General features: G+C 36.2%; 1 protein-coding gene across 1 annotated transcript in view; it reads left to right on the top strand.

Annotated features, from left to right (window-relative positions):
• The window catches only part of LOC114645600 (uncharacterized), an 88,156-nt gene that overhangs the window by 41,510 nt on the left and 21,752 nt on the right, over positions 1-24,894 (top strand). The gene's annotated exons all lie outside the window — the stretch shown is intronic.

The following is a 24,894-nucleotide window of genomic DNA, read 5'->3' as shown; positions in this document are numbered from 1 at the left end:
GTATTTTTAGTACATTCCTTGCTCTTATCATCAAGTTTGACAACTTAAATTCTCTTTTTTATTTCTCTGTTGCTCACTGCATTCAGCTTTGATCATTCTTTTCAAAATCATTCAAGAACAAATACGCCGTTCATTAAAAATATCTTAATAGTAAATCAGTAAGCATTCAGGTAACCTACATCACAAAGGTTCAGATTTCTAGGCTTCACCTTGAATCCTTGTCCTCCCTTTTAAAATATCTCTTTTTCTTTTTAAAACCCTAATCGTGCTTAGGGTCTGCCTATTGTGTGTATTCCAAAATCAGTTATATAAAATATAAACCAACTGACAAATATCTCATTTTATACACTGGCACAGTGGTTTGCTCTGCCATCTAAAATGTGCAGAGTTCCGGATTCAAAACCTGGTTTGGAGACTGCACTTGTGGGGATCTCACATTCTCCCTCTGTGTTTGCATGAGGTTTTATTCCAGAGATGTGCAGGTGAAGTAAATGGCCGACTCTGGACTGACACTGAATGAGTGACGGTGTGTGCACAGCTGTGTCCTGCAAAGGGACTTGCACTTTTTGCCAGGTTATTTCCTACCTTACACATAAATTCTACCAGTACATGCTCTGGCTGGCTGCAGCCGTGCACTGGATAAGTTATTTAGTATATGGATGGACTAAAATAATATGTTATTATTATTTAGACATATACAAATAAAAATACTTCCCCGTACAGCTGAATTTGAATGCTTATAAGCATTTCAGAGGCAAATGTGCATAAATCAAAACACTTTTCATTAAAGCAGTATATTCAGTTATTGGAATATTATGTCTGATTTTGTTTTCTGTATTGTAAAATAAAATGATTCTTGGGAAAAAAATCAGGAAAATGTACATGACAGTTGAAAGCAAAATTAAATGCTGCCATACAGTGGTTAAACTAAAGAAGACCAATTTCATTGGAGATACATGGCATAAACTGTCAGTATAAACTGTATTAAGGTATCACTTGGATTTTTGATCAATACATCATATTTTTCATACAAGGAAATACAACACAGATAAATATTAAAGCAGGGGTTTACATGTTCAGTCCTGTGTTTTTGTTCATACCAGTTTCATAACCATTTTTAAATCTAATTGTTTTCTATGTTTAATTAGCTGGCCTTTAGAATTTTTCTTATTTTGCATTCAGAAAAGTGCCATATTCATATATTTACATTTAGAAGAAATTACATAATATTTATATTTGTGTTGTATCTTTAAATGCTTAACTGTTTTGTCATTGTATTTTTAATTCAAATTTCCTGTGGTGTTTGCTCTGATTGATTCCAAATGCTGCAAATGAATGTTTAACAGAATAGACACCATTGCAAATGATGTTGAATGGTAAAGGGCAACGTCTTAGTGTTACCGACTTAGGACTGAAGCTGAGAACCACCATATTAAAGTTTTAAGCCCTGTGATGGACTGGTGCCCTCTCCAGTCCAGAACAATCCCTGGACAAGGCACCAGTCCATCACAGGGCAAACACACATTTTGATTTAACTAAGTTGGCTTTTCACAATGTAAAAGTTTCATATTTCAAAAAAATCAGGGATTCTTTGAATATGATTTTCTTTTGGCTATTGCATAAAAATAAGCCATTATATCTCATCAGACCTAAAACTACAAGAAGAATGGAACGTTTGAACAAAATAATGATGAAATTGTTCATCTCTCTGTTCATTTTTCAAACCCACTAAATTTTATTTCACATAGCCTGCATACTTGAGTAAACTAAACCCATATTAATCCAGATTCCACCCCAGCCAAAATCCTCAATGAATAAATGTTGCAAGGGCAGGTAAGAATTGTTCGTAAAATCAGCATTGTGGATACTGAGATACTCCCGATCATGTTCTTCATTAGGCAGGAGAGGACAGGGTGTTGCTGACCACATGTTAAAGTGAAAACAGACCATAAGCGAAAGCATTCTGTCTGTATTTGTGGTGACAGTTTTCAGTCTACTAATCCTGAGCTCACAGCTCATGTTCATGTCACATTTAACTAAATTTTTGTGCTTTAACCAGCATTTTGTTATTTCAGCACTTCATTGCTCCCTAGTTTAGTCTGGTTGTGACTTTTCACCTTATTTAATAAATAAAATAATTTTACTTCAAAATAGTCTTTATAGTTTGGATAAAGTAATATTTTGTCTAAAACTTGGTGTGTGTGTGTGCGTGCCCTGCGGTGGGCTAGCGCCTTGCCCGGGGTTTGTTCCTGCCTTGCACCCTGTGCTGGCTGGGATTGGCTCCAGCAAACCCCCGTGACCCTGTGTTAGGATATAGCGGGTTGGACAATGTCAAATAACTTAATAATTAGTTTGGCATGATGATGCATTTTTGTAGTTGAATTGTATTTGGAATAATGTGATGCACTCTTGATGTGTTTAGTTTGAATTTTACTTGCACAGAATAAATAAGGCTTTTGAAGTGACCAAACAGTAAATCAACAGTCACCTAACTCTTCTAGCAAAACAAACTGGCAATTCAAATGAACAAAGTGGAAAGGTGAGACATCATATGAATGTGAATGCAGCATTTGCCAGTCAAATGCCTGCTCAGTTGTATTTTACATAGAACCCAAGACCTTCAAAATGCCTGCCGCTCACCTTAGTTCTCATATACATACTAATACATAACTTATTCATTTCTCTCCCCATAAACAGTACACTGTCTATGAAGTTCCTAGCTGTTTTCATTTGCTTCTGTTAATATGAGCATCTTTTACCTGTACTCCTGGTCTTGAAGTACCCTAAAGCTGCTGATTTTAGTTTTAACTTTATTTCAGTTTGAGCATAATCTCTGTCTATAACAAAAATGGTTTTAAAATTATCAAAACAAGTTATAATTCCAAAAGCTATAGCAGTTGTATTAGGCGTTTGTCACTGTTGCACATGCAGATAATATACTTTTAAGAAGGCAAAATAGTACAGCTCTACTGAGTACAGTATGCTGAATACAAGTCACGATGTTACTCATAAATTGTATTATACAGTTGTGAGGGCAGACCTGAAATGGTGTGTTAGATTTCAGTGTATGTAATACAAAAAAGGTAAAACAGGTCTAAAGGAGTCTGGAAAACAGCAGCTAGACTAATTGCAAGACATATGAGATCATCAGAATAACACTAAAACAGTTGAATATTTTCAGTATAAGCAAAGAAGATTAAGATGTGAAATAAAAAATTGCAGGTTACTACTTTTATTTTGGGGTTTTTTTATTTGTTTTTTTTTTTCAGAAAAAAGTTTTCTGTCCAATGAGGAAAAACCAACATTTCCTTTTAAATTGCAGGTTGCTCTACAAGAACTCAGTTTGCCTTGATTTGGAGTTTTCAGAGGTCCATAAGAAAAAAAAAATGTAAATAAATGTGTTTAAAAATAAGAAGGAATGTGCAGCTTTGAGTCTATTTGCTTTTTTAATTGGTTAATTAACATGTAACCCTTGTTGGTACTGAATATTAACCCGCATTCAGTATGTTCTACTGTAGTAAGTAAAACTAGTAGAACTACTGTAGTACAGTAGTTTAAAAATAGTATCACAAACTGAAATACACAGTAAATAAAAGAATAACAGTTTGTCACTGCAAAAAACAGAATTTTAATGGTTTCCTTACAGTCGTTATTTATCTTAAATGTGCTATATATGCACAAACTTAAACATTTAGCTTATTATTAAGTATATTAAAAAATGTTTATTTCTGATTTGAAATATGTGTATTATAGTTATTAAATCAGGTGGCACGAGCAACGGTTTTCATATACTTCTGAGAGGTATTGCAGAGGTTATTGGTACACATTGCAGCTTCAGGGACAAGGGATTAGTTTGTGGAGAAGTCATTGATTATGTGAAGTTTGCATATTCTTTGTTATAGTAATGTGGCTTTTCTCCAATACTCTTCCAGATCCCAAAAATCTGGGGATAGGGTGAATATTTGATTTGCTTTTAGTGGACCACCAAAGGTCAACTATCAATATTAGATCATCTGTAAAAAGATGATATTGTTCCATCATCTTCATAAAGCATGACAATGTGAAGTCAGAAGAAAGAGAAAATCCTTCTAGTCAGAGTACTGAGACATATAGATTTCACAGATTTCTTGTTTTGTAAAATGTATCTGTGAGTAATACATTTCCAATTTACTCTCATATTGACAGCTTCAGGCAGAGACCCTAAATAATGCAGTATGAAGTAAAGCAATATCAATACAATGAATGTATCGAAAGGCAAAACTGATGCATAGTCTCAAATTGCTTTTTAGGACAATGTTCACAAAGTCCACGTGTGGGTCCAAAATCAACATTTCCCAGATAGGTGATTTAATTTCAGGGAAACTTCACCCTTAGATCTTTCTCATGATTACAATTGTTCCAACACCATGAATGTGCTCCAATTAATACTCCACTGCCTATCTTGAAGAACCTTGCTATTTCACAAAGCTGCCCAATTTCATCCTGCCAAGTAATGAAGAAGACACCCATGTTGCTATGAAAAAAATCTGATATTTTTCACATTCATCCATTACCACAATGAGAAAGCCTGCAATATCTTTAAAAAAAATTAGGAAGACCAACTGTAGCACTTGGATTTGGATTTGGCAAACTCACAAAATTACTTAAGACCTAGCATATGTAGTATAAGGATTGTTCCTGTATTTCACATAACTAAGCACAACCATTTGATCCTTGCCACACTACTGTGCCATAATATAGACAATACCGTACTTATCTGATCCTTCAATGTAGACATTGCTTTTGAGAATTTAAAGAAGAAGAAGTTCATCAGAGTCTATTTCAAAGTTTGTATTAAATTTACTTTCATCTTATAACAATGAAAAAAGTGAAATATAATGCAGGTAGTGTTGTAATCAAGACTGCCTCTGTAATGTCCTTGCCCTCATTCATGACTGGGACATGCATATACTCACATTTACCACATCCCTAGAAAGTGAAAAAAAAACTGATCACAAAGAATACTCACTTCTCAAGACTTGATTTCTTATGAATTCTGAAATGTCCCCGGGGTCTTTTATTTGGTCCAAAATAGATATCTGCTAATCCTGTGAGTTTGTTTGCAGGAAAGTGAGCCAAGGGATCTGTGCCTGGGTTTTGAATGCACCAGCACCAAGCCTGGGCTCCAATCATCACTCCACCACCTCCCTTGATAAATTCAGTAATCTCAGGGAGCTGTGAGATTTGTTCCTGTCCGTTGATGAAGAACACTCCCATGCTTCTGTCAAACTTGTCTGATACTTTGACCTTGTGGCCAGCGGCTGTGAGAATGCTTGCAACACTCTCATAGAATTTAGGAATACCCACCACAGCATTTGGATTTGACTTCAGCCATTTCACACAATTGCATATAAGCATTTTGATGTTGGGCTCTTTTAGATATGCTTCATGACCAAACACTACCATTCGACCCTTGCCATACTCTGTGGCAGCCATCAATACTGCACCAGCCTGGTCTTTCAGGATAGGGATTGCCTTAGTCGACTTGACTACAAGTTCTCCAGGGTCTGCATCAATGTTCAAATCCAATTCAGTTATGTTCTCCAGCAACTGGAAGATTACAGGCACCTGAGCAGATGGCTTAATAAATGTTTGTGACCTGTTGTAAGACAGTAAAAACATGGACCATTTTAACTGAAGCTATTATACATGATACTGTAAATGTCTTTGCAATTGCCTCCTAACGAATACAATTTTCTCACTTATACAGTATAGGACCGTATCTGAAGTTTTACTGAAACAGAAACAAACCTGTGAGCGTGGCTCAATTTTTGATTATCTTCTATCACTGACAAATGTAAGAAAAGCATAACAGCTTAAAATCCATACAATATTAAAGAATTAATGTTCTTATTGTATTTAATTTAAATTACAGAAAGTTGTGAATAAAACACAAAAAAAAATTACAACTTTTTATTAATGTATTATATGAATATTCAGAAATTCTTATAGTAAGTTATTTTTCAGGTTTCCAACTAGGGATTCTTTTATCTCAAGAACAAAATGATGAAATACTGTGTATAGTTAAAGTTTTTATTTTTATACATGGTTTATGAGCTGCCAATCTTAAATTTAATAGGTTTTATTAGTAAAATGTTTTGAAAAGCTCACAGAACTTAACCTTTTAATTCTGCTGCTCAATGGATTATGTTAAGAAGGTGACTTATCACAATATTAACAAGTAACCTGAAAACTGTATATAAATTCTTTCATGTGTAAATAGTTATTTTTTGATTACATTACCACATCAGTTACACTACCATGTGCAATAATATTTATAATAACAGGAACAAATAAATATCAAAAGAAATGCAATGCTTGTTATAATTTATACTAGACAGTTTAATTATTTTACGTATTGATTTTTTTTCTTACTTATTCATTATTAATCTTTCCAATTTTAATTTGTTCTTTTCTTGTAACTATTTATTTGACATTTATTGAGACACTTTGAGCTACATTCTGTGTAGGAAAAAGTGGTATAGAAATTAATGTTATTGATGTTGCTTGTGATTTACAGGATAATTCTATTCTCTCAAAACCAAAATAAAAACGAGGAGAAAATATTTTAAATATCATATCCACCCTTCCACTAAGTTGTCTTTCATCAGACAACTTACTATATAATCTGAATTTTTCTTTAACAGAATTCAGTTATCTGAGGACATAAATTTTATTATGAACTCTATAATCACAGTAAAAAACAGGAGAACACACTGAAATTAATAAACAATACTAAAATAAAGGTGATCCAAGAATACTCACTCCTCAGAAGTTGTCAAATGAATTGTAAAATATCCCCGGGGTCTTTTATTTGCTCCAAAATAGATATCTGCTAATCCTGTGAGCTTGTTTGCAGGAAAGTGAGCCAAGGGATCTTTCCCTGGGTTTTGAATGCACCAGCACCAAGCCTGGGCTCCAATCATCACTCCACCGCCTCCCTTAATAAATTCAGTAATCTCGGGGAGCTGTGAGATTTGTTCCTGTCCGTTGATGAAGAACACTCCCATGCTGCTGTCAAACTTGTCTGATACTTTGACCTTGTGGCCAGCGGCTGTGAGAATGCTTGCAACACTCTCGTAATATTTAGGAATACCCACCACAGCATTTGGATTTAATTTCAGCCATTTCACACAATTGCATATAAGCATTTGGATGTTGGGCTCTTTTAGATAGGCCTCGTGGCCAAAAACTACCATTCGACCCTTGCCATACTCTGCGGCAGCCATCAATACTGCACCAGCCTGGTCTTTTAGGATAGGGATTGCCTTAGTCGACTTGAGTACCAGTTCTCCAGGGTCTGAATCAATGTTCAAATCCAATACAGTTATGTTCTGCAGCAGCTGGAAGATTGCGGGCACCTGCTCAGATGGCCTAATAAATGTGTCTGGCCTGTTGTAAGACAGTAAAAATATGGACCATTTTAATTGAAGCTATTATAAATGATACTATAAATGTCTTTGCTATTGCCTGTTAATGAATACTTTTTTTACTTATTAATTACAGTATCATATGACAAGTTTTACTGAAGCAGAACTACAGTAATGACAAATGTAGGAAATAACATCGCTGCCTGTAATTCTTACACTTTTAATGTATTAGCTTTTTCCATGCTTAGTTTAATTACTGAAAATTGTGATAAAAGAGGAAAACAGCATCACATTCCATTTTTATTGATATATTATTCAAATATTAACAAATTATTTCTATCAGCTATTTTTCAGGTTTCCACGAAGTGTTTCTATTACCACAAGAGAAAATTGTTAAAATTCTCTGTATATTTAGGTTTTAAGTTTTTTAACATGGTTTGTGGATTGCCAGTTTTCAAATTTACTATTTTTTCCAGTAAAAGGCTTTTAAAAACTGATATAGTTCTCAAATAAGTTGACATTCATTATACAATTTACAGAATAATATTCGTACATGTGCTATGGAATTTGAGGTGCCTGTGGACATGAATTTCATCATGAAATAGAGAGCAACGGAAAAAAAACAGGAAAGTCCATTAATGGAAAAAAACTTCAATAAAACAAAGGTGACCAAGAATACTCACTTCTCAGGACATGTTTTCATATGAATTGTAAAAAAGCCCCGTGCTCTGGAATCTGGTCCAAAATAGATATCCGCTAATCCTGTGAGTTTATTTGCAGGATAGTGAGTCAAGGGATCTTTGCCAGGATTGGAGTAGCACCAGCTCCAAGCCTGTGTTCCAATCAGGACTCCTCCACCTCCCTTGATAAATTCATTAATTTCTGAGAGCTGTGAGATTTGTTCCTGTCCGTTGATGAAGAACACTCCCATGCTTCTGTCAAACTTGTCTGATACTTTGACCTTGTGGCCAGCGGCTGTCAGAATGCTTGCAACACTCTCGTAATATTTAGGAATACCCACCACAGCATCTGGATTTGATTTCAGCCATTTCACACAATTGCATATAAGCTTCTTGATGTTAGGCTCTTTTAGATATGCCTCATGGCCAAAAACTACCATTCGACCCTTGCCATACTCTGTAGCAGCCATCAATATTGTGCCATCCTCGTCTTTCAGGATAGGAATTGCCTTAGCTGACTTGACTATCAGTTCTCCAGGGTCTGCCTCAATGATCAAATCCAATTCAGTTATGTTCTCCAATAGCTGGAAGATTGCATGCGACTTATCAGATGGCTTAATAAATGGTTTTGACCTGTTGTAAGATAGTAAAAACATGGACCATTTTAACTGAAGCAATTTTAAATGATACTGTAAGTGTCTTTGCATTTGCCTCCTAACAAATAAATTTTCTCACTTTTGGAGTATAGCACCATATGTCAGGTTTTACTGAAGGAGAAACAAAGCACTGACAAATGCAGTAAACAATATATCAGCCAGTAATCCCTATACTGTACTTTTATGTATTATTTATTTCACACTTCTTTTAACTACTGAAGGTTGTGATAAAAGAGGAACACAGCATCACATCGTATTTTTATTGAGGTGTTATTCAAATTTTCACAAATTTTTCTGTCTGCTAATTTTCAAGTTTACACTTAGAGTTTCTATTACCACAAGAGAAAATTGTTGAAATCCTCTATATATCATGGTTTGTGGATTGCCAATTTTCAAATTTAGTATTTTTTTTAGTAAAAGGCTTTTAATGTTGATATAGTTCTCAAATAAGTTGTCCTTCAGGATAGAATTTACAGAATAATATTCATATGTCTGTTATGGAATGTGAGGTGTCTGTGGATATGAATTTTATTATGAACTGCATAACCACAGGAAAACATAAAACAAGAAAATCCATTAACACAAAAAATTCTGTAATAAAAGAAAGGTGATCAAGAATACTCACTTCTCAGGACATGTTGTAGTGTGAATTTTAAAACAGCCCGGGGGTCTGTTATTTGGTCCAAAATAGATATCCGCCAATCCTGTGAACTTGTTTGCAGGAAAGTGAGCCAAGGGATCTTTGCCAGGATTGCAAATGCACCAATGCCAAGCCTGGGCTCCAATCATGATTCCCCCACCTCCCTTGACAAATTCAGTAATCTCAGAGAGCTGTGAGATTTGTTCCTGTGCGTTGATGAAGAACACTCCCATGCTTCTATCAAACTTGTCTGATACTTTGACCTTGTGGCCTGCTGCTGTGAGAATGCTTTGAAAACTCTCGTAAAATTGAGGAATACCAACCACAGCATCTGAATTTGATTTCAGCCATTTCACACATTGGCATAAAAACATTTTTATTTTAGGCTCTTTTAGATATGACTCATGACCGAAAGCTACCATTCGACCCTTGCCAAACTCTGTGGCAGCAATCAATACTGCACCATCATTGTCTTTCAGGACAGGAATTGCCTTAGCTGACTTGAGTATCAGCTCCCCAGGGTGTGCATCAACATTCAAATCCAATTCAGTTATGTTTGACAATAGTTGGAAGAGTGTAGGTCTTTCTTCTCTTCGATAGTGAAATGTAACTCTTTCAAATTCCATTTTTTTGTTCTGTTCTTTGTAACCTGTTTAAAATATAAGGTTATGACTTTTTAAAGTGATTACACAAGATTAGGAAACTCAATTAAAAATGACTTTACAAATACATCAATATTTTGGCTAATTGAACTTTATTTTTCTAGAAGACTATGATTGATTCCCAACCTAGACATCTTCTCTGTGTATAATGTCCACCTTCTCCCTGAGCTACCAAGTGTTTTTCCTAATACTGCTGTTTCTTTCAGACACATGCATGTGGGCTCAGCTGGGGTGCATACATTTCCCCACTATGAGTGAATTTGCATGCATTGCTTTCTTTACAGAGTCATTTGCTGCCTTGTGACTGATGTTCCTAAGATAGGCTGTGTCGCCCTCAGAAAGAATTAAGCAGATTTTGTAAACGGACATACATTTTCATTTTCAAAATTATACAGACTTACGTTAAATATATATTTCTTGCTTTTAAAATTTATTTACCTGAACAACTCTCTTATTTAAATGTACTTTGAAACCAAAAATTACAATAAATAAAATGAAGTTTTTTTTTTATAATGCTTATATGTTGTAGTTTGTGAGAAACAATAGGACAATAATAACCTTTTTTTAAAAACTTTTAATTGTTTGAAAATGTTTATAACATTGAATATTTCATATGTGTTAATATTGCATTTGATATTAATTTGCTGCTTCTCTTTTTTATTTGTTGATTATATTACAAAAAGCTCTAAAGTATGCCTATTGTAATATTTGAAATGTTTTTACGTCTTTTTAAATGGTGGGGAGCACAGTGGTAAACTGAAATAAAACACTATCCACTTGTTATTAAAATGTATTGTGTTTGTCTTTGTCATCCATACTGCTCTCTTGCAAAACATTGCATAAAGTACTTGATGATCCACATTATCATTTTTTATCAAACCATTAAGATTCTGTATTCTGTTTATCTCATTCATAATTTTAAATAAAGATTCAGCTCCATTCTTTCACCATAGTTCATACCTGCAGACCAATTCCCTGGATTGTTTGTAGTGCTGTTAGGTCTTTCTTACTATGTGGAGATCAATACTGTATAAAATATCCCATATGTAAGTTCTTTGTGAATGATATAGACAATAAACAATTTAAAACATTTTCTTTTTTATACAGAGCCTTTTATTAGAGTTTTGTGCTGTTTTTTTAATATGAGAAAAACTAATCAAGGTGGATCAGAATTTTTAGAGAAAAATGACTACAGTACTACAATATTTTCATATTACATTCAAAATTTTTAAAGACATTCACTGTTTTAATACAGAAACGTTGTGAGTCTATGGCATTACAAAAATTACCCATTATTGTTTTTGCACTTTGAAACAATTGATACTGGCAGATGAAACACTGATTACATTTATATATATGTATCCTTACGCATGCAAAAATGTTTAGTGCTAAAATAATTTTATGCATTTGTATGGGAGGTTTTTTATTGTACCAACAAGGCATTCTTTTTACCTAAGGTATAATTATAAAATTGAATAGCAGCATGCAGTGCTCGTTTCTTACTAATCTTAAAACTCTGTCATACATACAGTGCAATCCTCTTATATTTAAACTGTTGACTACTTTGTCAAGGTATATTTTGCAGTGCAGAGAACTCCATAGACAGATTTGCACAAATATCGTTGTTATAGAACGACTCCTTCACTGCAAGTGTACTGACAGAGCGACCTTAATGGGCGGTCTCATCTTTTTCTATCACTAGTACACTTACAGATGAAGCTTTTATTTCTGTATCTATAAAGCCGAAATTTTGCAGTATATTTTAAATACCAACAGCCATAATTTTTATTGTGAACACTTTATTATTTTAAATATCTTACTAGTTTAAAAATCAACTTACTTCATGTGTTTTCTTACATTTCAGGAAGCGTTAATGTATACATGAAACTCCACAGTTTTGGGGAAGCCGAGTTTACACCTCACAATAAGGATGATTTGCTTTAACTCTGAGACCGAATGGCTCTACTAAGTCTGACCAGGTCCCTAATTCATCAAACGTGCCACCACTACTAGCACGACATCTTCAGCTTTCTGTCATGCCCTCCACCGCACAGGTGACGAGATTGATGGTGGGGTCTCAGACAACATAATAATGTTCATCTTTGTGCAGGTAGAATTGCTGTCCTTGTGTCCTGTCCTTGTTGTGTCTTTCAATGACATTTTTTAAACCTGATTGTGTGATTCACTGCCACTTATAAAGAACAGTATTCACTATAAACTGGCTTTTTTAATCTTTACAGCTTTACTGGTAGACATGTTTTCCTTTTACTTGCACACTTGCATGCTTTCTTTTTACAAGGCAACAGGGATGGCAATCACATTATTCTCAAAGATAACAAAAAAAGTTTCAAAGGAAGAGCAATGTAAAATTAAGAAGTACCTTATTTAACAATGGTAGGCAAAATCATCCTTACTTGTAGATAAAACACCAATACGCCTCTGCCTGGCATTCAAAAACCTGTACAAAGCAAAAGCTGAAATACTTTTATTCTTCCATTAGGAGCACAGAATACCTGTTGCTTCACAGATGCCTTTTTGTTCAAAACCATTTTACGCTCATGAGTTTGCCTATTTATATTGTAAACCTAACTAATAGAGCAGGAGCTACCCGAAAGAACCTGGAGAGCCATATGCATGCATATCATAGGAGCAGGGCTTTATTCTGTACTGTCACCAAAGTCAGAAACTTTGTTAAAAAGAATTTGCATAGCTTCACTAAATCTCCATTAACATTCATGCTCATAATGTTTTAATTAATCATGAGAAGAATATTGGTAGAAGTTTCAGATTATCAAGGGTATGATCTCTAGACAATTTTAGGCTACACAGGGAAAGAAACCTTCCTATCAATATCTCAAGTGAAGAGTGGATTTCAGTTATTCATAACATTCATTTGTCATCATCTTTAGTCACTGAGTTTCTCTTGACTTACTCCATTTAGTCATCATATTTCTCTTCCTTCTGAAGCATTGACCCGGGTTAAGTAGGTTCGGCAACATTAGAATTTATTTCGCCTTAACTCCCTGAATTAGAAGCCCTAAATGTAGTAATCTATTCATATTTATGTGTGTAGATACTGTACTGTATATATTGTAGACTGTGGTGGGTTGGCACCCTGCCCGGGATTGGTTCCTGCCTTGTGCCCTGTGTTGGCTGGGATTGGCTCCAGCAGACCCCCGTGACCCTGTGTTCGGATTCAGCGGGTTGGAAAATGGATGTATGGATGGATGATGGATGGATATATTGTAGAGTGCTTTTGTTACCATCTTACATTTATAAGCATGAAAATACTTTCCAATTCTGTTCATTTCAAATACTGTAAACTGATCTGCATTTAATCCCTCAGATTTATTTACTCATATACATATTCTGTCTTTCTTTGTTCAAAATTGCATTAGTCTGTATTAATTGCTTCCCAGTGCTTGTCTTACCAGAACATATTGCAACACTATCCTCCAGACTGAAAGGTGCACAACTGTTCAGAACTTGAGGGGCCTGCTGTTTGAAGACTGGTTCATCTCCAGTGAAAGAATTTCTCATTGTGAATTGGTTTCAGGCAAATGTACTGACCAGCATAAATTGTTCTAAGACAGCCAGAAGTTCTATAATATTTTTAGGATTTTTTTTCCCGGTCAGCTCTCTAACCTCTGTAGGCAAAGCCTGTATGAAATGATCTATTACTAGAATTTCCACAATTGAAGCCACCTGTCTGCCAGATAAATCAGGTGGAACATATGAGATCTTGTAGAGTCTCCCATTTGGTATCACCAGTCATGGAACCGCTGAGCTATCTCTCATTAAGTCAAACATTTGACTAAAATTTCATTTTTTAGCTTTTCATAGTCACTGTCTTCAGATTTAAGATCAAATGAACTTTCAATGCCTACAAGCAATGGAAGAACAATGCTAACCCATTGATCTTTTGGCAAGCATATCTGTACAGCAATCATCTCAAATGACTTCAAATAATATTCTATATCATCACTTTGTTGTTTCTTTTAAACTAAAACACTTTTCTTCATGAAGGATTTTTGTAATTCCTGGAGCCACCTGTTTAAAGAAAGTGTAATTGGCTTCTTCTGGGAGAGCCTGGGTTCTTTGGACTAATTCAATAGATTTTGTCATCTGTTCACATTGAATCAGGATATTTTCTTGTTGTAACCCTGTTGCCTTTATTAAGGAATTCAATAAGTCTTCCATTTTTTCTTGGTTATTACAGTATTTGTGTTCTTTGCTGACCTTAGGTACTACCACAGTTTTGTAATAAATGGAGTCTTTAGCACTTAATTCTTCAGCATTTAGGCTTTGTGAAGCAACTCATCAGGCTTTCACCAAATTTTTATTTAAAAAAACCTCAAACCACAAGTGGATCCACAAATATTTAAATAGTTATTCTGAATAATTAATGCATTTTAGTTAATTCTGTAACTTTCAGACTTGGAAATGTTAACTTTAGTTCCCCAAACTTCACAGCACTTTCATTCAGAATAACCATGAAGGATATCAATCGTTAATATCAAATCTATATTAGCAATATTATTACTTACTGTATAATCTTGTACTTAAAATACAGGATACAGTTGTAGGCTTTTCTGCTAGAATTAGTTATCTTTTGAGAGATATTTCTCCGATGCAGAGGTTGACCCTACAAGCCTGTCAGATTTAAATGGATGTGTGTGTTTGGCTTCCTTATGCTCTGAGCTAACTCTTTGTTTTGTTTTATTTATGTACAGAATTCAGTAATGTCCACATTAAAAGCAATAGCTTTTAAATTGTAAAGAATGCATTATTATATACAATTATTTTTATTCTTATTCTAAACTTTTCATATTCAAAGTGGCTGTACATTGATTAAAACTACTGTGAAATTTTTTAGCTGAGGTCTTTTTTTAATTAATACTCTTAAACCAATTTGATACATTAGCTGTAAAGAACAAATTCTTCATTTAGTCAGGCTTCTTATTTGCATTATGACCTTGTTGGTCCTATCCATTTGATTATAGTATTTACATCATTTGGAGCATTTAAAAATTAGGATGTGCTAAGTAACTGTGGAGTAAAGGGGTTATGCATCTTGACAGCACAGGAAGTTCACAGGTTTAATTGGTATAGATCAGGGGTCCTCAGTCACAGTCCTGGAGGGCTGCAGTGGCTTTTTGTTCCAACCCAGTTGCTTAATTAGAAAGCAATTCTTGCCAATAATTTAATTTCATGGCCTGTCGGTGTTTTAACTCTGCTATGTCAGCTCATTCTCATCTCCTGGATTTTCTTCCCCTTTCAAATGATTTGAAGGTGAAAATGGAGGAGTAATTCTCAGTCCTTCACTTTTTTCTCTTCACTTTCCTTCCAAGTATTTAATTAAACCCAATAGTGTACGATAAATAAACACAGGAGTAAATGGTAATAAGCTAAATGGAGAAATGCTGGTCTCTTTTGTCATTTGAATGTTCTTGCTAGGTGGCACGGTGGCGCAGTGGTAGTGCTGCTGCCTCACAGTAAGAAGACCTAAGGAGACCTGGGTTTGCTGTGTGAAGTTTGCATGTTCTCCCTGTGTCTGCATGGGTTTCCTCCCACAGTCCAAAGACATGCAGGTTAGGTGCACTGGCGATCCTAAATTGTATCTAATGTGTGCTTGGTGGATGTGTGCCCTGCAGTGGGCTGGCATCCTGCCCGGGGTTTGTTTCCTGCCATGCGCCCTGTGTTGGCTGGGATTGGCTCCAGCAGACCCCCGTGACCCTGTGTTAGGATATAGCAGGTTGGATAATGGATGGATGGATGGATGGATGTTATTGCTAATTAGGAGCAATTAAGACTAAAATAGGCGATAAGGGTTCAAAATCTTAACGAGAGAGACAACTAAAGTGAAGCAGAATTGTCACTTGAGCACTAAGGGCTACTTATTAAGCAACTGGGTTGGAGCAAAAACCTGCAGCCACTGCGGCCCTCCTGGACCATGATTGAGGACCCCTGGTATAGATTAAATTTATGATTATTTTAGACTTTGGTATACAATTTGTGATTATTTAAACAATATTATTATAATTATGCACAGACCTCTTGGTTTGTAAATGTCAGATGTAGAATTACATTCAGGTTATCTTACAAAGTGTGATTAAACATATTGATTTGGTGTATATTACTGCATACATGATTATTATATACATTACATAATAAATGCATATACTTGAAGGTCCCCTGTTGACAAAAGACAGATTAGTTGAATGGTTTGTTAATTAAACAAATGGTCTTATAAGCAAGTTCAAGATAATAAATTGTTTTCTACTTTTTCCATATTTCAAAAATGATGAAAGTATTATTTTAATGAAAAAATCAGCTTTGGGTTTTATACCTGAATGTCCATCTTCTGTGGTGAACATTTTGTGGATGTAGTAACTCAGGAATGAATGGACTGATTGTTTTGAAATTTTGTGGACAGTTTGCATTCATTAGTCTTAATGAATACTCTGCATACTCCCCCCAAAAATGATATTTTTTTTCTGCATTACCCCATGCAGTTTGTTGGGATGGCCAAGAAAAGAATGTTCAGGGAGAAAGAGCGTAACAAAGTTATAGAATGGACCCAATGGAGACTAATGCTGGACAACAGCAAACAATATTAAAAATGCCCATGTAAAAAATCTCATGTAACTCGCGTCACATAATCTACATGGCAAGTCATTCAGACATACACACACAGCAGTCAAAATGCATGTATTTCATGCTAAAATCTTAAATAACTTCAGGAGATGAAAGTAATCTACAAAAAGGGTAATCTACAAATACCCTTCACATGGAATTGTACCTACGAATTGAAAACCTGATTCCTCCCCTCATTGGTCAAGAGTCTTGTCTTCAATTCAATTGCAAAATATATCAGATGGCTTCTTCTACTAACAAATGTCCCTTCTTCAAAGCCTTAAATTCACAGACAAACTCAGAAGGGCCACATTAAATCACAATGGATTTAATTTATTTTTATTTGAGAATCTTTAATGTCACACTAAAAACAGGTTTCTGCAAATTGATCTATAAGTGGCCTAAATTATCTACAAGTATAACACACAAAATAACTGATTGCATACGCATTCACTCCTTTAATATGACACACCTAAATTAGCCCTGGAGCAGCCAGTTTGTTTTAGAAGTCCCCTGGTGAGTTAAACAGAGATCACTTGTCTGTGGTTTCAATTGATTGTAGTATATCCATAGCAGTAGAGTGTTGTACCGTGTTAGCCATATATTGATACAGGAGAAAGTAGGGTGAAATGACACCTTTTATTGGCTAACTAAATAGATTACAAATGCAAGCTTTCAAGGCAGCTAAGGCCCCTTCATCAGGCAAGGCAAGGAGTAACTCCACTCTACTGCTATGGATATACCAGACAGCACAATGCACCAGATTCACATGGAACTGAAAACCCGATGGAAGAAGTTTCACTGTAGCAAGGGCCCGAATGTCGAATAGGAAGGGAAAAGTCGAGTGGGAGGGACTACAGTGTAGAGTAGGAGGGGTTTATGGGCTCTTAACATCTGACCCTCCCACAAGCCATAATCTTTACCATAGTGTAATTGGCCATGCATTGGGCGTATGTCCCATCACACTCGACATTGTCCCTCCTACTTAACATTCAGCTCCTGGCTGCAGAGGTGGTTACTTGTGTATCAAGCACTGTGCTGGCTCTTTTTGAGTAGCGTATGCAATGTGACATCTATTGGAAGTGATTTGTAGTGCATGATGTAATTAACTGCAGTGCATTTTCATTCCAATAGATGGTGCATCATAAGCATTGCTGTTGAGAATATTGCAATAATTGCACCTACCCCCAAGTACCCCTCCCCCATCCCTGAAGTTTACGGAATGGCTACAGTGAGGACAGTCTCTATAATTCAGGCAACAGACAAATGGACCCTATCATTTAATAAAGGACATTTTAAATAGAAAAAAAAACAATAATAAAAAATGAAAGATATGGCACTGATCTCATTTAAATTCTTTATATATTCAGGTTATCTGCCCTCATTTATGTAACAACTGGATAGCAAAAATAAATTGTGTAAAGAAATAAATTCCTTTAACAGCTAGAAAGAGCTCACTTAGGCCCCCCAACATCTGAGCTTGATACCACCACGGTCAGACCATCAGCTGTTTTCTAAAGAAATTAAGAAACTAAATGTGAGTATTGAGCAAGACAAAGATATGCCGAATGGAAATAACTGATTTTAAGGCAAGAGAAAAAAATGAATGAGAAAATTAAAACCAGAAATATGTGGAACAAGGTTATGAAAAAAAATGCGATCAAATGACAGAATTTGGAAAAAGCAGATCAAATTCTAGAGAGAACTTAAAGTGATATGTAATACTGAAAGATGGTTTTCAAATGGAAGGAGACTGAGACAATTGTGTTTTGAGTATGACTTAATCACAACAGGAAAAGATCAAATCTAAAAACCAGCCAATGGCAATAGAAAGAGGGTTATGCTTCTGGTTAATTCTTCTTTAGGTGTGTCACAATACATTAAAAAAAAAAATTCAAATTTAAAAAATAATGTTTATTCAGATATGAAAACAGTGAAAAAATTTTGTAGACAACTATACAAACATAAAAAATAAAATAAAATCTATTTACTTAACATGCTTAATCCAAATTTTACTCATGGGGGATCTATGCCAGTCTTAGACAGGGCAGCAAACATTCTACAAGATGTTAATAAAATGAACGCTAAAATTAAACAAGAGTAATTTAAAGAATTAGAAGTGTACAAAATAAAAGACTTGCATTGGGTGTGACAAGGATGGACAAGATTAGAAATGAGAAAATTAGAAGGTTAACTTAGGTTGGACGGTTGGAAGACAAATCAGAGAGGCAAGATTGCGCTGGTTTGGACATGTGCAGAGGAGAGATACTGGGTAGTTTGGGAAAAGGATAATAAGGATAGAACTGCCAGTTAAGAGGAAAAGAGGAAGGCCTAAGAGAAGATTCATGGATGTGGTGAGAGAGGACATGTATGTGATGGGTGTAACAGAGCAAGATGCAGAAGACAGGAAGATATAGAAAAAGATGATCTGCTGTTTCAACCCCTAATGGGAGCAGCCGAAAGAAGAAGAAGAAATGTAGAAAGTAAAAGCAGTATGAACCAAGCAGAGCTCAGTACACAATCAATTGCCAGTTTTAATTTGGCCTGCTCAGAGTGGATGGTTGTTTGGATGGGCTCTGTGACAAACTGCTGTCTTACCCCAGGATGAACGTCTTTTACTAGGCTCCGCTGCCCTGTAATGGACAGCTACAAGCATAGGAAGGTTAAAAAAGGAGTGCCTACTTGCCAGTGCTCTTTCCAAGTTAGAAGACATGTCTTGTTTTTTGAGCCTGAGTATATTTAACACCATGACATAGGCTTCTAAAACCCATCTCATCCAGTTCAGAGTTGCAGGAGGACAGAGCCCATCCTGGTTACATCAAGTGCAAGGAAGGAGGCAAATCCTGCACAAGATGCCAGTCTATTACTGGGCGCACTCACACCTACAGTCACAATAACAAAGGGTCAATCAACCTAGGATGCATGTCTTTGGTATGTGAGACAAAAACAAGATTAGCCAGCAAAAAATTAAATAGAGATAACTACAGAGAGAAGAATTTGAACTTAGCGTGTTTTATGTGTGCATAACCCTGACCTTTAAGAACATTTCTGCAAAAAGTTGTTCTTTAGATTTAATTGTTATACTTAGACAGCATGTCTAACCGGGAGGATGCCCCGGGGAAGACCCAGGACACGTTGGAGGGATTATGTCTCTCGGCTGGCCTGGGAACGCCTTGGGATTCCCCCGGAAGAGCTAGAACAAGTGGCCGGGGAGAGGGAAATCTGGGCATCTCTGCTCAAGCTGCTGCCCCCGTGACCCGATCTCGGATAAGTGGAAGAGGATGGATGGATGGATGGATGGATGGATGGATGTTATACTTAGAATGAATGCAGAGAAAAAATGAATACAGTGGAACCTCGGGTTCACAACCATAATTTGTTCCAAAACTCTGGTCGTAACCCAATTTGGTCGTGAACTGAAGCAGTTTCCCCCATAGGATTGTATGTAAATACAATTAATCTGTTCCAGACCGTACGAACTGTATGTAAATATATATTTTTTAATTTTTAAGCACAAATATAGTTAATTATACCATAGAATGCACAGTGTAATATTAAACTAAATGTAAAAACATTGAATAACACTGAGAAAACCTTGAACAACAGAGAAAACTAACACTGCAATAGTTCGCGCTATAGTGCTAGGAACCGCTCCCTAAAAACACTTTTTTTTAATGAGTTTTAAGCACAGGGGAAAAAAAATGAACATTTGAAAAATCCATAATTTAATAAACCACCAAGAAAAGTAACATTGCAACAATGCAGGCTACGAACCGATCGCTGTAAACAGAACTGAAAACAAAAACAAGCCTTCTCTACCTTTTGTGTCCCTCCCTCTCTCGCTCGCTCGTGCGCCTGTGTGTGTGTGCGTGTGTCTCTCTTTTGCGAACCTGGAGCGCCTGTGTGTCTCTCTAGCGCGCTCCTGTGTGTGTGCGTGTCCGTCTCTCTCTCTCGCACTGCCTGTGTGTGTGCGTGTCTCTCTTTTGCGAGCCTGGAGCGCCTGTGAACGCCTACAGAGACAGTCTCTGTAGCACGCTCCTGTGTGTGCGCACGCCTCTCTTGCGCTGCCTGTGTATGTGCGCGACTCTCTCTCTCCCGCTGTCTGTGTGTGTGCGCGGCTCTCTCTCTCCCACTGCCTATGTGTGTGCGTGGCTCTCTCTCTCGCGCTGCCTGTGTGTGTGCATCTGTCTCTCTCTCGCGCTGCCTGTGTGTGTGTGTGTCGCGCTCTCTCACTCTCTCTCTTGCTTGCTGCACAGGAAATGCACAGGGAGAGACTGAACATGTACAAACCGAAAGGGAACCTGGCTTGTTCGTATACCGAGTGTGTGGTCGTGAACCGAGGCAAAAGTTTGGCGAACGTTTTGGTTGAAAACCGATTTGTACGTGTACCGAGACGTTCATGAACCGAGGTTCCACAGGCTAAATATGGTGTTGACAGATCCCAGCCCCCTGTGATCCTGATTATATGGGTTTAAGAATGTTATTTTATTTTGGACATAAAGGAATAGTTATTGTTTATTGCATGTAACTATAACATTTGAGGAGTTTATCAATAAAGTGTTTAATTATTATACAGCAGACATTTAATTACATCTGTCACTAAGCCAAATAATGTAACTTTTAAAATTTCTTACCTCTCTAAAGGTTATTATACCTGAGACAGACATATATGATTGATTACACATGGTACAGAATTTAACTGTTAGCTCTTACTTTGTTTACTTACACTTCAACAAAACTTTCTGATTCAGCATTTATCAAATTCTCAGCCATTTGGCTTATTTCATATTGCCAAGAAATCAGTACAAATTTTGTACAGTGGTTAGTGATATGATTATTATCTAGATATAAGGAGCGTTGTTTATAAACTCCTGAAGTTATTGAATTAAAGAAGATGGGAAATATCATCAAAGCATTGCACAGAAAATTTGCACTGCTGTCCTTTTATTAGTAATTTCATAGTTTTTGTACTGCAATTTATCAGAAATATACTAACATTACAGGTTTATCAGTGACAAGCCAATTCAAGTAAACTCACAGTTTTTATTGTTTTCTAAGACATATCAGTCCCTTTAAAAGCACAAGTACAAATAAAGAAATATAAAGTCTGTTTTTGCTCCTTACCTGACTATCAAGTTGTGAGGATGAAGGAAAGGGTGACCTTCCAGTACTAAAGAGATGGTTTATATAGCGGAGGACATCTAATTCATGCTTCCCCAAAGGTGTTAGAGAGATTATGAAACCAGGTGCAAACTTCACTTGGGGCAATCCAAACAAATTCTGTAAACCATGAAATATATGAATAATGGACTAAGAGCTCTTTTTTCAGCACCTGTCAAGATGTTATGGATTCTCATTTGATTTCCTGGGGGGCAGAAGGTAAATGTGACCTAACATCAAGGTTATGAAGTACTCTTCTTAAAGCACCTCAGCAAAACCTTTACCATACACTGAGCCCTTATTGACTAAATGAAGTATAAATGATGTATAATAAAGTAAATGGAATCACCACAATGGCCTGCATCCCCATCCAGCTGTGTTTCTGACTTGCTTCCATTCATGATAGCTCCAGTAGAGGGAGGTTTTGAAATGAATGGACAACACAATGCTGGGTCCTTACACCTTGCAGAACCTGTCAGTGAGGCTACAGCAAATAAAATACTTTCTGAATGTTTTGGAGCACAATATATTTAATATGAAAGAAGGAATTATAAAAATATACTGTAGGAACATCTTATACACATGGAATCTTTAAATGCATAAACAACAATTAGTCATTAGAAAATAGTGACATACTTTAAGCTAGGCACATAATTTAGGTCCTCTGTGGTCACTATAACTGCAAGATTGCATTTCAACAAGTTTCTTATTTAGAACTCTTTAGATGCTCCTAGATGATTTGATGCCATCATCTTTTCTTGTTGAAGAAATCCCCTGTCTACATTGGGTAATCTCTCTCTCATGCCACAGGCAAAATACTTCTGATAAAACATTGATTTCAATTAACAGCATGAAATAATTTGAAATAAGGAAAGTGGACTTTAAGGAATAGTGCAGGTGCTGCGGCCATCCAGGGCTGAGGATTATCTACTGCTGTTATTAAGTGTGCTTGCTAGTTTAAAAATGTCTTAGGATAACACCTAAACAAAGGCTCATTTCTGAATTAAAATAAAATAAAAAAGGACACTGGAAATATATACACACTTTACCCAGACAGCAAGCAAGTGTGTGATTTAAACCTAGGATGCTGGATCTCTGAGGAACTGTGAAAAACCTAACAAAAGGGTTATCTATTTAGGCTGTACAATCATTGGCTGGTGTATGTATGAAGGCTAAATACAGCAACAATTCTTATTATTTATTCTGTGTGGAATAACCTTTGCCTGTGTTTAACTCTAGAAGATTTACAGTGATGTAGCCCTTTGATGGCTGAAAAAGGCAAGCCTACCTCCCACCATTCTCACCACATTCTACATGGGTACCATTAAAAGCAGTCTGACCACCTGTGTCATTGACTGGTTTGGGGACTGCAGTGTTCCTGACCATAAAGTCATACAATGGATAATGCACATAAGCAGAAAAGATCACTGGGTTTTCTCTTCCCTCCAATAAAGACATCTTTGTAAAGGATTGCATCTACAAAACCTATATCATTGTGGAGGAACACTCCCACCTCTCCAGTGGTCTCTTTTCCCCACTTCCATCTGACTGAAGGTTCTGTAGCATCCAAATGAGTTCTGTCAGGTTCAGCAACAGCTTCTACCCCTCCGCTGTTTGGACTGTGAACTTTGTGCTGCCTCCCTGCCCTGAGATCTGCTCCTCAAAGTTTACTTATATGCAGTATATTTGCTACACTTGTTACCACTGTTACTAATATTATTATTTGTTGTTACTATTTATTTATTTATGTATTTATTAATTATTATCTGTTTCAAATTATTACTATTTATTCAATTATTTATTTATTTATTTACTTACCTACTTACTTAGTTAATCACTCCGGTGTTTATGTATATGTTGCCTCGCAGTCCTAGGGACTGTTATTTCATGCCACTATATAATAAGCACAAATAGCATAAAATAATATAGCCAGACTGCCTTAACCCCATTCAGAATCATGGGTGACTTGGACCTATCCTAGCAACAAGGGGTGATGTCAGGAACCAACTGTCCATTACAGGGATCGATCTCCCACCCAGATCATGCTACTTACTTAAACTTGGCTAAATTTGAATAGTCAATTAACCTAATATGAATATTTTTAGGACATGAGAGGAAAGCTCACAAGGAGAACATAAAACCTTCATAACGACTTGGTGTTTAATGCAAACCCAAGACACTGAATCCAGGAAACAGCATTAACCACAGCACCATTAAAGAAAGTGCAAAAATAAAACAACAACAACATTTATTTATATAGCACATTTTCATACAAAAAGTAGCTCAAAGTGCTTTACATAATGAAGAAAAGAAAAATAAAAGACAAAATAAGAAATTAAAATAAGGCAACATTAGTTAACATAGAAAAGGAGTAAGGTCTGATGGCCAGGGTGGACAGAAAAAACAAAAAAAACTCCAGAAGCTGGAGAAAAAAATAAAATCTGTAGGGGTTCCAGGCCACGAGACCACCCAGTCCCCTCTGGGCATTCTACCTAACATAAATGAAATAGTCCTCTTTGTAGTTAGGGTTCTCATTGAGTCATTTGATGCTGATGGTCATACAGACTTCTGGCTTTTAATCCATCCATCATTCTTGGAACATCATGGTGCTTTGAGTAGATGGTGGTGGCGCAAGCCACCACCAAAAGGACACCGGAAAAGGAAACAGAAGAGAGAGTAGGGGTTAGTACAGATTTTAGAGCCACCATGAATAGTTATTATAATGAATTGGATATACAGAGTATCAGGATTAAATTACAGTGAAGTTATGAGAAGGCCATGTTAAAGTAATGTGTTTTCAGTAGTTTTTTAAAGTGCTCCACTGTATTAGCCTGGCAAATTCCTACTGGCAGGCTATTCCAGATTTTAGGTGCATAACAGCAGAAGGCCGCCTCACCACTTCTTTTAAGTTTTGCTCTTGGAATTCTAAGGAGACTCTCAGTTGAGGATCTGAGGTTGTGATTTGGAATATAAGGTGTCAGACATTCCGATATATAAGATGGGGCGAGATTATTTAAGGCTTTATAAACCATAAGCAGAATTTTAAAGTCA

Source organism: Erpetoichthys calabaricus, chromosome 1, assembly GCF_900747795.2.
Source record: "Erpetoichthys calabaricus chromosome 1, fErpCal1.3, whole genome shotgun sequence".
Taxonomy (NCBI): domain Eukaryota; kingdom Metazoa; phylum Chordata; class Cladistia; order Polypteriformes; family Polypteridae; genus Erpetoichthys; species Erpetoichthys calabaricus.
Note: the sequence above shows the minus strand (reverse complement) of the source record. Positions and strands in the feature narration are given on the sequence as shown.